Source organism: Lithobates pipiens, unplaced genomic scaffold (genome assembly GCF_037356315.1).
Source record: "Lithobates pipiens isolate NorthernLeopardFrog02 unplaced genomic scaffold, aLitPip1_a1.2 Scaffold_18, whole genome shotgun sequence".
Taxonomy (NCBI): domain Eukaryota; kingdom Metazoa; phylum Chordata; class Amphibia; order Anura; family Ranidae; genus Lithobates; species Lithobates pipiens.
In genome coordinates this window covers 258,054,771-258,069,182 of record NW_027507758.1, presented here as the reverse complement: position 1 = coordinate 258,069,182, position 14,412 = coordinate 258,054,771, and the positions used below count along the sequence as shown (strand labels likewise).

The 14,412-nt window shown below is 44.9% G+C and overlaps 1 pseudogene; it reads right to left on the bottom strand.

Annotated features, from left to right (window-relative positions):
* Positions 1–3,425: 3,425 nt before the first annotated feature.
* LOC143990127 (trace amine-associated receptor 3-like) lies at positions 3,426–13,252 on the bottom strand (annotated as a pseudogene).
* Positions 13,253–14,412: the final 1,160 nt, after the last annotated feature.

Genomic DNA, 14,412 nt, shown 5'->3' with positions numbered 1-14,412 from the left:
TCTGTAGTGTCAATATTCATTATACTGAATCTCAAATCATGTCAAATTCATTTGTTATATGAGCTATAATTTTGTTCATATTCGTTGAAATTCAATATTTATGTATGTATATATATTCGTGATAATGATTCGTAGTTTGGAAAGTCATTTGTTTATTGAATCTTTTAACACACACAATGACAATACTGTATCTCTTCTCCTCTGCTCAAATACAGCGCCCTTCTCACTCAGTTCTTAGGTATGCACTTTGCCAGTAATCAGATCTCCAGCACAAAATTAATCAGCTGATTGGACTGTAAGATTTACTTTGAGTTGACCTTTTGGTTCATTAGATATTTAACGAATTGCCAAATCATGTCGAATTCATTCGTTATATCCGCTATAATTTCTTTCATATTAGTTGAAATTCGTTATTTTTTTAATTCAGACATTCGGAAGCATCTGAATGCCCGAAAAAGATGCAAAATTGGGCCGAATTTTGATTTGTTACGAAACTAATTGCACAAGCCTAACTATTATGTGAAGTTTCTAATTACATGTGTTCCTCTTTAGCACATCCCTAATAAGGTGAGGAGAAAAATTACACCTGATAAGCTATCACTCTAGGTACATCCACTTTGTTACCAATTAGTTTAATTAACACTAAATAATTGATTAATGGATTCCAGGTGATGGTTGATGGATGTATATTGTGTGTATATATATATATATATATATATATATATATATATATATATATATACATGTATATGTAGCACTGACCTCTGAAGGACCGGCTGTTTTTTTTCTTGGGTTTACCGTTTACCCCTTCCGCCTTGTAACTCGTCGTTCTCGTCTAGGGGTTCCCAAGGTTGATAGCCCAATAACTGCGGAGACCGACACTTGAATTCCTTTAAGAATTTTTATTTTCTTAAAATGTTGAACAGAAACACAGTCTCTCAGTTGGGAATAGAGGGTATAGGTATGCACTTTGGAAACTGCTGACACTTAATAAATGTCTCTCTCTAGGTAATCCAGGGAAAAGTCACTCGCAACTGGATATTTCCACTGCCTGGTTTATGGATTTAGCAGCCAACACATGACTCAAACTTAGCAAAGTCTCTGCCATAGACTTGATTGCAAACTTTAGATGAACACAGAAAGTCTCTTACAGGAACTTAGTTGTAACTGAAGGATGAAAATAGGAACTTTCTTACAGTACCAGTATCTTGCAGCCGGTCCAGCGATACTGTAAGAAATGTGGATTCAATTAGTGTCCATGCAGCTCAGCATCCAGGCTCTTACTGAGCAGCCAGCCTCGTGCGTGGTCCTCTTCCGAAGAGTCCTCCCCTAGTTGCACGATGAGTTGCTGGGCCTCTCCGAAACCCGCGACGGCACTGGACAACCTTAGAATCCTCCCTCCAGTTACTGTGCCTCGGACTAGCCAGTTCCGAGACTCAGAAACAAATGGATCCGCACCTCAGGCCATGAGGGCCCCTGGGGGCTGGTCATGAGGACAAGGACCATGGAGTCAGAACATACTTCTGGACCGGAACCCAGAACCACATGACTTCAGTACCTTAAGTACCCTCTCCTAGAATACACAGCGAGACAACGCACCCACTGATTGGCTCAGAGAGAGAGTTTGGTACCCAATGCGTAAAACCAGACTGCGTTCCAATGCCTTTCAAAGGTGCTACCTACACCGATGACCAGGCAGAACATTAGTACAGCCCAGCCAAACTGATGCCAAAACCACAATTTAGAGCAATTAACCCCAAGACTCAACTATAGTCTTGTGAAAAAAATAAATTTACAGACATAGCGCATACTCTTCAGGAGTACCGGCGCTACATATATATATATATATATATATATATATATATATATATAATTGCAAAGATTTTGATTGTTAGATGTGCTCTGTTCTGGTGAAGGGTGTTATCTGTATAGCCTGAACGTTATATTATATATATATATATATATATATATATATATATATATATATATATAGTGTAGTATAGAATATAGTATAGCTGCTTTATAGCAGTTATTAATTTGGGATATGGCATAAATGCTGAGGCATCCCAAAATGAATAGAAGATGAACATATAGTTTAAAAAAAAAAAGACTACGGTACTCTGTTTATACATTCACTAGTTCTCCATGGGAAAGAGTACATGTAGTACTTTATCCAGTATTGCTAGGTGTGAAATACCCCCCAGCACACAGCTACCTGTGAATGCCTGTCTCCAGCTACCAGAACTTGCCTGAACTGAGGACTAACAAAAGGAATGCAAGGGATGTCAATTGGAGCAACCACATTTTTCAGATTAAGGCTTCCAGTTCACTAATGCAATTCTGATCTTTAAGAAAGTATCTGTATTACTCACTGTCACACCCAGACAGGAATGTGTTTTACACTATGGTAGCTTCTTCAAAGAGAAACAAAGTTTTTCAATTTCTAAAATGCTGACAGTAATAAGTGTGGAAAAATTTGTACAAAACAGTCATAAACAAAAGTGAAATGAATGGTTTTAATGGGAAAATTATTAAGAAATACAGAGCTGCATTATTTGTGTATTTTATATCTGTCTGGAGTTTGACTTTAAATAAGTGTAGTTCACATAGTTCTAGTATTATTCACAAACTATATCTGAAATAGGAAACACTAATAATAGGATAAGCAGAAAAATTCAGTGCCATAAAGAACACAGCATAAACTGGGCAGGCTGGTAAAAGAAGATTTATTTTTTTACTCTTAGCTTTCATTAAAGGAAATTCAAACAACTGCTTTATACTCCATTAGCCAAATTTTCATCCAGAACTACTGTTATGTTTTTGTTTGAAGCAATTAAAAAACAGGGGCCATGGCTCATACTTTTAGCCAGGACTAGAAAAACAATACAATACCTCACACAAACAGATAAGGAATAAGCTCCATCATGCTTATAGAACTGATTAGGACCACTTTATGCTGACATATTATTGGTTGCATTTGTTCAGTGTGATTTATAACCAGATTGCCATTTATACCCAAATATTTCCAGATTTCTCTGCATATTTTTAATACATTAGCAAATACACTTAACAAAAACACAATTTAAATATGAGTTTTGTAATTTCATAAGTGATAGCGGTTTTGTGAGTTCTCAAGAGATAGATAATTGGGAAACAAATATAATTAGAAATAGAACAAAGAAATTATTTCTAGAAGAGCTCATGTATTTATTAAACAAATAAGTAAACTGTATTAAAGTTATTATAAAACAAAGGTACATACACATTGAGAGTTACACATATTAAATCTAACTTTGCCAATAGTTTACTTAAGCATTATTCCCAAGATTAAATATAAATTTAACACATGTAAACATAATTTCTTTCTATAATATTAATAGTAAATAATAAGATGTACTCAAATTAGTGCAAAAAATGTTTTCTTATTTAATTTCCTATTCAGCAGGAAACAGATTTGCACAAGCATCAGAATAACAAATTTTACCAGAGATTATATATTTAAGACCTTTTCTAAACCATGGATAGAGAAAGCCATACAAAATAGGATTACATGTTGAGTTTATATAGCTAAACCAGTTAAATATTTCAAAAATTACTTTTGGTGTAGTAAAGTTCATAAATGGGTCAATTAATAAAGTGACAAAAATTGGCACCCAACAGCTAAGGAAGACACCCATCAAAATGGCTAGTTTCCGAGCTGCCTTGTGCTCTTTCCTCCTGGAAACTTTTTGTGATGTGTTTGGATCTCCAGTTGCATTCTTTATAAGCTTTGCATGTTTTTGAGAAACCATAAAATATTTTCACATAGATTCCAACCATTACAACTGCTGGAGAAAAAAAGCATGTAAAGAAAATAACTACTGACCATAAATTGTTAAATGTGATTGGACACACATTAAAACACTGAACTAGAAGATCATATCCCTCAATGCCAGACACATGAGAATTTGTTATAACCACTCCCAATGAAAATATCATAGGAGCTAACCAGCAAAAAAACACCAACCTTTTAATGACAGGCAGAGTAATCTTTACAGGGTAATGGAGTGGCTTACACACGGCATATAACCTGTCAACTGCAATTATGCATAGGTGAAAGATAGAGATTAGTGATGGACGAACTTCCGACGGGACGTTTCGCGAACGCGAAACGCGAACGGACACAAACGTTCGCGAAAACGACCGTTCGCCGCGGGCTCCATTGACTTCAATGGGAGGCGAATTTCGCAAACCTTTAGGTCGAATTTGCGGCCACGGGGTAATTATTAGGGGGTAGCACGTAGTCCCACCACCTGGACAATAGCATAATACATGTATGAGGTGAATTTGGGATCGATAACTACAAGCATTTTTTTTTTATTTGGGAAATTGTTCTGACAATTCAGGACTATGGAGCTAATGAAGGCAATGGAGGAGAGGGAAGGTCAGGGACCAGGGTAGGCAAACAAGAGGGTGCAGGAGATACAGAGCACTGACAGCAGCACCGTAATACAGAGCACTGACATCAGCACCGTGACATACAGCGCTGACAGCAGCTCCGTGACATACAGCGCTGACAGCAGCTCCGTGACATACAGCGCTGACAGCAGCTCCGTGACATACAGCGCTGACAGCAGCTCCGTGACATACAGCGCTGACAGCAGCTCCGTGACATACAGCGCTGACAGCAGCACCGTGACATACAGCGCTGACAGCAGCTCCGTGACATACAGCGCTGACAGCAGCTCCGTGACATACAGCGCTGACAGCAGCTCCGTGACATACAGCACTGACAGCAGCTCCGTGACATACAGCGCTGACAGCAGCTCCGTGACATACAGCGCTGACAGCAGCACCGTGACATACAGCGCTGACAGCAGCTCCGTGACATACAGCGCTGACAGCAGCTCCGTGACATACAGCGCTGACAGCAGCTCCGTGACATACAGCGCTGACAGCAGCTCCGTGACATACAGCGCTGACAGCAGCACCGTGACATACAGCGCTGACAGCAGCTCCGTGACATACAGCGCTGACAGCAGCTCCGTGACATACAGCGCTGACAGCAGCTCCGTGACATACAGCGCTGACAGCAGCTCCGTGACATACAGCGCTGACAGCAGCTCCGTGACATACAGCGCTGACAGCAGCTCCGTGACATACAGCGCTGACAGCAGCACCGTGACATACAGCGCTGACAGCAGCTCCGTGACATACAGCGCTGACAGCAGCTCCGTGACATACAGCGCTGACAGCAGCTCCGTGACATACAGCACTGACAGCAGCTCCGTGACATACAGCGCTGACAGCAGCTCCGTGACATACAGCGCTGACAGCAGCACCGTGACATACAGCGCTGACAGCAGCTCCGTGACATACAGCGCTGACAGCAGCTCCGTGACATACAGCGCTGACAGCAGCTCCGTGACATACAGCGCTGACAGCAGCTCCGTGACATACAGCGCTGACAGCAGCTCCGTGACATACAGCGCTGACAGCAGCTCCGTGACATACAGCGCTGACAGCAGCACCGTAAGCAGCCCCAGGAGGAAGTCAGCACAGCACAGGGATGGTGTGATCCCCTCATAATAAGAACCCCCAGGAGGAAGTCAGCACAGCACAGGGATGGTGGGAGCCCCTCATAATAAGAACACCCAGGAGGAAGTCAGCACAGCACAGGGATGGTGGGAACCCCTCATAATAAGCAGCCCCAGTAGAAATATGACACCGCTCAACCTCTTCAAAGAGGAGGGTAGGGGCATATAGTACGGTGTGCTTTTTTGGGTCAGGGAAGTGAGCCAAATGAATTAAGAAGGTCTGTGTGCTTGATTCCAAAAATTGTTTATAGACATATACATGGTCTACTGATCACATGTGTTGAATTCCTCCGAGATCCATGCCTCATTCATTTTTAGAAATGTGAGGTAGTTAACACTGTGGTGAGCTAGGCGAGTACGCTTATCGGTCACAATCCCCCCTGCTGCGCTGAACGTCCTTTCGGACAGGACACTGGATGAGGGGCAAGCCAACAGTTCGATTGCAAATTGGGCAAGCTCTGGCCAGAGGTCAAGCCTGCCCACCCAGTAGTCTAGGGGTTCATCACTCCTCAGAGCGTCCACATCGGCCGTTAACCCAATGTAGTCGGACACCTGACGGTCTAGGCGTTCCCTGATGCTGGATCCGGATGACACCTGTCGATGGGTCGGCTGAAAGAATGACCTCATATCCGAAGTCACCAACACATCTTCAAACCGGCCTCTTCTTGCAGGCGCTGTTGGATTGGTACCCGCAAATCCTTCTCTGGGAGTGGGAATTGCTCCTCTGCCAGCGCACGCAAAAGCAGAATGCAGCATTTCTCGAAGCAAGGCCTGGAAGTGCTGCATTCTGACAGCCCTCTGCGACGGCGGTAACATTTCCGCCATTTTGTGTTTGTACCGGGGGTCTAAGTACGTTGCCACCCAGTACTGGTCCTTGACCCTCATGCTTTTTATACGGGGGTCCCTATTAAAACACTGGAGCATGAAGGCCCCCATTTGCACTAAAGTGGAAGCGGTGTGGTGGCCTGGCTCCTGCTCATCATCCAGGATAATGTCGTCCTCTTCATTCTCCTCTCCCCATCCTCGCACAACAGGGATCCCAGAAAGGTTTAAAGCATGCTCTTCTTGCTCCTGCTCATCCGCCCCGGCACCATCCTCCTCTGACTCCTCATCAGACTCCTGTTGTTGACTTGTCTCAGATAGAGTAGCCCCCCCTGGGAATTCATCCAGCATTGCGACTTCCTCATCTTCCCGCTCCTGCTCCTCCACAGCCTGATCAATGACACGACGCAATGCACGCTCCAGAAAGAAGGCATAAGGTACCATGTCACTGATGGCGCCATGGCTGCGACTGACCAGTTTGGTGATCTCCTCAAATGGCCGCAGAAGTCTGCATGTGTCGCGCATGAGCAGCCACTGGCGCGGTGAAAAAAAACCCAGCTCCCCAGAACCGTTTCTTTCGCAGAGTTCATACAGGTAGACGTTAACTGCACGTTTCTGCTGGAGCAGCCTATCAAGCATATAGAAGGTTGAGTTCCATCGCGTCGGGCAATCGCAAATAAGACGTCTGACCGGCAGATGGTGTCGCCGCTGAATGTCAGCAAGGCGAGCCATGGCCGTGTAAGATCTTCTGAAATGGGCCGAGATTTTCCTTGCCTGCCGCAAGATGTCCTGGACCCCAGGGTATTTGACAAGGAATCGCTGCACGACCAAGTTTAAGACGTGTGCCATGCACGGCACGTGCGTGATTTTGCCCTGTTTCAATGCGCTAAGCAGATTGGCACCGTTGTCACACACCACTTTACCAACTGTCAAATTGAGCGGTGTTAGCCACTCATCTGCCTGTGAACGCAAAGCTGAAAGGAGTGCCGGGCCAGTGTGGCTCTTTGCTTCCAGGCACAACAGACGCAGCACGGCATGGCAACGTCTCACCTGGCATGTGGAATAGGTTCTGGGGAGCTTGGGCGGTGCAGTGGAAGAGACGCTAGCAGCGGAAAAGGAGGAGGCAGCTGAGGAGGAGAGGGAGGAGGATGGAGTAGGAGGAGGAGAAGAAGAGTCAGGCCTGCATGCAATCCGTGGCGGTAAAACCAAATCTACACGGGTGCCACGGGTTACATGCTTGACGGCCGTCAGAAGGTTCACCCAGTGGGCAGTAAAACTGATATACCTTCCCTGCCCGTGTTTGCTAGACCACGTGTCTGTGGTCAGATGTATCTTGGCACCGACACTGTGTGCCAGAGATACATTCACTTGCCGCTGAACATGGCCATATAGCTCTGGGATGCCCTTCTCTGAGAAATACTTCCTTCCTGGGACCTTCCATTGTGGTGTTCCAATGGCCACAAATTTGCGAAAGGCCTCCGAGTCCACCAGTTTATATGGCAGTAGTTGGCGGGCTATGAGTTCTGACAAGCCAGCCGCCAACCGTTGGGCAAGAGGGTTATCCGGCGTCATCATTTTTTTACGCTCAAACATTAGGCCCACGGAAGCCTGCCTTTTTGCAGAAAAATGTGAGCTTGGCGTGATGGAAGGTGGAGTGGAGGACAATTGTGAGGAGAGAGGAGAAGGAGAAGTAGAAGACGAGGCTGGACGGTGAGAGCCTGCAGTGTGGCTTTGTGTGTTCCGTTGCTCCCACTGGGCTCGGTGATGGCTGCTCATGTGCCTTCTTAAGGCGGTCGTCCCTAGGTGAGTATTGGGCTTACCGCGACTAACGCGTTGACTGCAAAGATTGCAGATGGCAACGCTATTGTCAGCAGCGGACACGTTAAAAAAAGCCCACACTGCGGAGCCATGTGCCGGTGTCCTGGGAGCGCCAGATGTGACCGTACATGGTCGATGACTCGCTCCTGATACATTTGCAGTCTGCTTTGTCCCTGCTGTGCAATGTAAGTCATTGCTGCTTCTCCTCCCTATCTGCTGGTCCATATCTCCCTCTGAACTCCCCTCCTCTTCCTCTCTTGTGGGCACCCACGTGACATCACTAGACACGTCATCATCAACGTCACCTTCCCCACCGCTATAAGTAGAGTAGGCAGCAACACCGGGGACCAACCTCCTCCTTGGGCTGATCTGGGTACTGGCGTCAGACTGCTGAGTAGCGCTTGTTGCTACCTCCTCTTCCTGATCCAATACCAAGAGTGGCTGCGCATCAGAAATGTCCTCTTGATATGGATCGGAAAATAATTCCAGTGACTCAAGCGGAAGGTATGTGGTGGTGGTGGTGGTGGTCGTGTTGTTGGTGGTAGTGTCTTTGGGGGTGCACATAGCAGAGAGTGAAGAAGAGGGTGCAGATCGAGAGGATGAGGAGGGTGCAGAAGAGTAAGGCTGAGCGAGCCACTCAACCAAGTCTGGTGCATCCTTTAAAGTAATTGAACGCACCTTCTGCAACTTCCCACTTTGGCTCAAGCCTGTTGCTCCTGCCCTACCCCTACCACCCCTGCGGAAGGGCCTGCCTCTTCCTCTGCATGTCATTTTTTAAATGACCCTGTGACAAAACTCTTAGTCCCTATACCGCTGAAGGACTGCTGCAGTATAGGTGAGCGGTCAGCAGTGGTGCACGTCAACCCTATCTATTGTGGACCTATAGCGGTCCTTACAGAACAGCAGACTGTACCGCACTCAAGCCTATGTACCGTAGCACCCTATACCAAGTTACCAGTCCTTATAAGAACTTTTGTGGACCAAGCAGGTTGTGTATTAGTGTTTAGCAGACTGTACGTCAGTCCCTATACCGCTGAAGGACTGCTGCAGTATAGGGCAGCGGTCAGCAGTGGTGCACGTCAACCCTATCTATTGTGGACCGATAGCGGTCCTTACAGAACAGCAGACTGTACCGCACTCAAGCCTATGTACCGTAGCACCCTATACCAAGTTACCAGTCCTTATAAGAACTTTTGTGGACCAAGCAGGTTGTGTATTAGTGTTTAGCAGACTGTACGTCAGTCCCTATACCGCTGAAGGACTGCTGCAGTATAGGGCAGCGGTCAGCAGTAGTGCACGGCAACCCTATGTATTGTGGACCGATAGCGGTCCTTACAGAACAGCAGACTGTACTGCACTCAGGCCTATGTACCGTAGCACCCTATACCAAGTTACCAGTCCTTATAAGAACTTTTGTGGACCAAGCAGGTTGTGTGTTAGTGTTTAGCAGACTGTGCGTCAGTCCCTATACCGCTGAAGGACTGCTGCAGTATAGGGCAGCGGTCAGCAGTAGTGCACGGCAACCCTATGTATTGTGGACCGATAGCGGTCCTTACAGAACAGCAGACTGTAACGCACTCAGGCCTATGTACCGTAGCACCCTATACCAAGTTACCAGTCCTTATAAGAACTTTTGTGGACCAAGCAGGTTGTGTGTTAGTGATTAGCAGACTGTACGTCAGTCCCTATACCAATGAAGGACTGCTGCAGTATAGGGCAGCGGTCAGCAGTAGTGCACGGCAACCCTATGTATTGTGGACCGATAGCGGTCCTTACAGAACAGCAGACTGTAACGCACTCAGGCCTATGTACCGTAGCACCCTATACCAAGTTACCAGTCCTTATAAAAACTTTTGTGGACCAAGCAGGTTGTGTGTTAGTGTTTAGCAGACTGTGCGTCAGTCCCTATACCGCTGAAGGACTGCTGCAGTATAGGGCAGCGGTCAGCAGTGGTGCACGTCAACCCTATCTATTGTGGACCGATAGCGGTCCTTACAGAACAGCAGACTGTACCGCACTCAAGCCTATGTACCGTAGCACCCTATACCAAGTTACCAGTCCTTATAAGAACTTTTGTGGACCAAGCAGGTTGTGTATTAGTGTTTAGCAGACTGTACGTCAGTCCCTATACCGCTGAAGGACTGCTGCAGTATAGGGCAGCGGTCAGCAGTGGTGCACGTCAACCCTATCTATTGTGGACCGATAGCGGTCCTTACAGAACAGCAGACTGTACCGCACTCAAGCCTATGTACCGTAGCACCCTATACCAAGTTACCAGTCCTTATAAGAACTTTTGTGGAACAAGCAGGTTGTGTGTTAGTGATTAGCAGACTGTACGTCAGTCCCTATACCAATGAAGGACTGCTGCAGTATAGGGCAGCGGTCAGCAGTAGTGCACGGCAACCCTATGTATTGTGGACCGATAGCGGTCCTTACAGAACAGCAGACTGTACTGCACTCAGGCCTATGTACCGTAGCACCCTATACCAAGTTACCAGTCCTTATAAGAACTTTTGTGGACCAAGCAGGTTGTGTGTTAGTGTTTAGCAGACTGTGCGTCAGTCCCTATACCGCTGAAGGACTGCTGCAGTATAGGGCAGCGGTCAGCAGTGGTGCACGTCAACCCTATCTATTGTGGACCGATAGCGGTCCTTACAGAACAGCAGACTGTACCGCACTCAAGCCTATGTACCGTAGCACCCTATACCAAGTTACCAGTCCTTATAAGAACTTTTGTGGACCAAGCAGGTTGTGTATTAGTGTTTAGCAGACTGTACGTCAGTCCCTATACCGCTGAAGGACTGCTGCAGTATAGGGCAGCGGTCAGCAGTGGTGCACGTCAACCCTATCTATTGTGGACCGATAGCGGTCCTTACAGAACAGCAGACTGTACCGCACTCAAGCCTATGTACCGTAGCACCCTATACCAAGTTACCAGTCCTTATAAGAACTTTTGTGGAACAAGCAGGTTGTGTGTTAGTGATTAGCAGACTGTACGTCAGTCCCTATACCAATGAAGGACTGCTGCAGTATAGGGCAGCGGTCAGCAGTAGTGCACGGCAACCCTATGTATTGTGGACCGATAGCGGTCCTTACAGAACAGCAGACTGTAACGCACTCAGGCCTATGTACCGTAGCACCCTATACCAAGTTACCAGTCCTTATAAGAACTTTTGTGGACCAAGCAGGTTGTGTGTTAGTGATTAGCAGACTGTACGTCAGTCCCTATACCAATGAAGGACTGCTGCAGTATAGGGCAGCGGTCAGCAGTAGTGCACGGCAACCCTATGTATTGTGGACCGATAGCGGTCCTTACAGAACAGCAGACTGTACTGCACTCAGGCCTATGTACCGTAGCACCCTATACCAAGTTACCAGTCCTTATAAAAACTTTTGTGGACCAAGCAGGTTGTGTGTTAGTGTTTAGCAGACTGTGCGTCAGTCCCTATACCGCTGAAGGACTGCTGCAGTATAGGGCAGCGGTCAGCAGTAGTGCACGGCAACCCTATGTATTGTGGACCGATAGCGGTCCTTACAGAACAGCAGACTGTAACGCACTCAGGCCTATGTACCGTAGCACCCTATACCAAGTTACCAGTCCTTATAAGAACTTTTGTGGACCAAGCAGGTTGTGTGTTAGTGATTAGCAGACTGTACGTCAGTCCCTATACCAATGAAGGACTGCTGCAGTATAGGGCAGCGGTCAGCAGTAGTGCACGGCAACCCTATGTATTGTGGACCGATAGCGGTCCTTACAGAACAGCAGACTGTACCGCACCCAAGCCTATGTACCGTAGCACCCTAGACAGACCAAGTTACCAGTCCTGATAAAGAGCTTTGTGGAACAAGTGAGTTGTGAATGATTAGCAGACTGCAGCAGAAGGGCAGCAGTCAAGTATAATATTCTTTCTATATTTGGAAGAAAGAATATTATACGTGTACAAGCCTATTACCGTACCACTGATACCAGTCCTGAAAAGAACCTTTGTGGAACTAATAGTAACAGCAAGTCTTTAAAATTATCCTCACTGCCTGACACACTGCTTCCTGCCTGTCCCTATACAAATTGGCAAAAAAGAGTAGGCTGGAACGATTAGCTGGAACAGCTCTTTTGTGGACCTGATAGTAACAGCTAATGATGATGATGATGATGATGATGAAGAAAGACTAATCTGGCTGAGCTGTCCCTAAAATAGCAGCATACAGCGCTCTGTCCCTTTATCTAAACTGACAAAAGAAACTCAGGCTGCTGACCTAACACCTATACCAGTCCTGAAAAGAACTTTTGTGTACCAAATAGCTAGCGTTTTCTCTGTCCCTACTCCACACAGGATCCTTTCCCTACAGTGACAGAAGAAAGAATGTAAAATGGCCACCGGATCGGGTGTATTTATAGGTTAGGGGGAATGTCCAAGTGTCCATGAGCTGTCATGTCTCAATTGGTTGTCCTGTAACACATGATAAACGTGTCACGAAAGGTTAAAGTTCTTGTATACATTAAACACGTAAGTCCGCCGGGGCGAACGACGGAAAAAGGCGTTCGAACCCGCGGACGGCGAAAGTCGGAAATTCGCCGCGAAACGACCGCCGGGCGAACCGTTCGGCCATCACTAATAGAGATGACACTTAAAGTCAAGTCAAAACCATAATGTATTTTACAGTACAAATTTCCAAAATACCAGCAGTTTTCTACTGTTCTTACCATGCTGTATGGCATTATAAATATTCCAATACACATATCAGTTGATGCCAAGGAAAGAATAAGTAGGTTTGTTGCTGAATGAAGCTGTTTAAAATGGGCAATAGTAATAATAATACCAAAGTTTCCAAAGATGGTAATAGTTATGGAACATGTAAAGAACATGTAAAGTCCTAAACGGGTGCCAAAATGATGATTTGTGGAACAGAAGGATACATTTTGAAATTGAGAACAATTAGGTTTTTCAGTTTCCATTCTGCAGAATCATTGTCAAGTACGCAGGTTAATATCACACATATCAATGATTAATCCCTGTTTTTCATAATCTAATTGACTGTAGTCCTAAAAAAAAACACAATTAAAGTTAACAATGATTTCATTTTTTAACTGTAGTTTGGCTTGCTGCAGTTGTTGCTTATGTGTAGCCACAAAGGGCCCAAAGAGTTAATTTTAATGCATGCACAAAGATAAGAATAAGGTGGCTTGCAGAATTTTTTTCATTTTCATTTAGAGATGAAATGAAAAAGTCAGTTCAGAGGTGTTCCTAGCTAAGCAAATGGTGGGTGTGTCATTTCCACTAATCAGCCAAAATTAGTAAAACACTTATTTCAGGGCTACAGTAGGAGGACTGAGAGTCTCAGAGGGCAAACTGCAAATTCTTTTGCTTCAAAATAAAATCGATAATCATATGAAATTAGATGCATGCTTTACCATATAGTTATATAATGAATTGCCAAAAAACCATTGAATGAATATTTAGCATTTACCCTACCCATTCACAGGTGTTATAACATGGTGACCACTTTAATGTCTAATCCATACTCATCAGAATATCCCTTTTTTTGTCCTGTATGAAGATGACAGTCAGGGCCACCTAGCATGAATTACAGGATTCTATGTGGATGTGAGTGACCTCTTTTGACTACATTTTAAATTGGTATTGCCACATTACCATGTATTTTTATAAATCTAGGGTTACTTCATGATAAATATACAGATACTCCTTGTTTAACGTCTTACCTGTTTAACGACCACTTGAACTTATGACCAGCTCTCCCCACCTGAACGGCACACTATACATCATTGTATTGTACAGTACAGTACAGAATTTTCGTATGTGTTCTGTACTTATGCAAATTAAAACAATGTTGTTGAGCTTGAGTTTTGTGTTTAGACCTTTTTTTTTCACAATACAGTACAGTACAGTAGTTAAGAATGCTTAAAATATTGATTACTTTTGACTCCTTATTTAACAACCAATTTGTTTAATGACCTGGTCGTTGGAATGGAACCTGGTCATTAAGTGAGGAGTACCTGTAATTGTTTCTATATTAAATAAAACATACCTAAAGGAATATGAATTAGTAACTCCCATATAGCAGCTGAGATTTGGCTGTTTTATATGAGTTACTAATGAAAAAAACTGACATGACTGACATCACTATCAATAATGGCAGTCAGCAAGATAGTCTGATCAACTGCAAAGTTACCATTGTT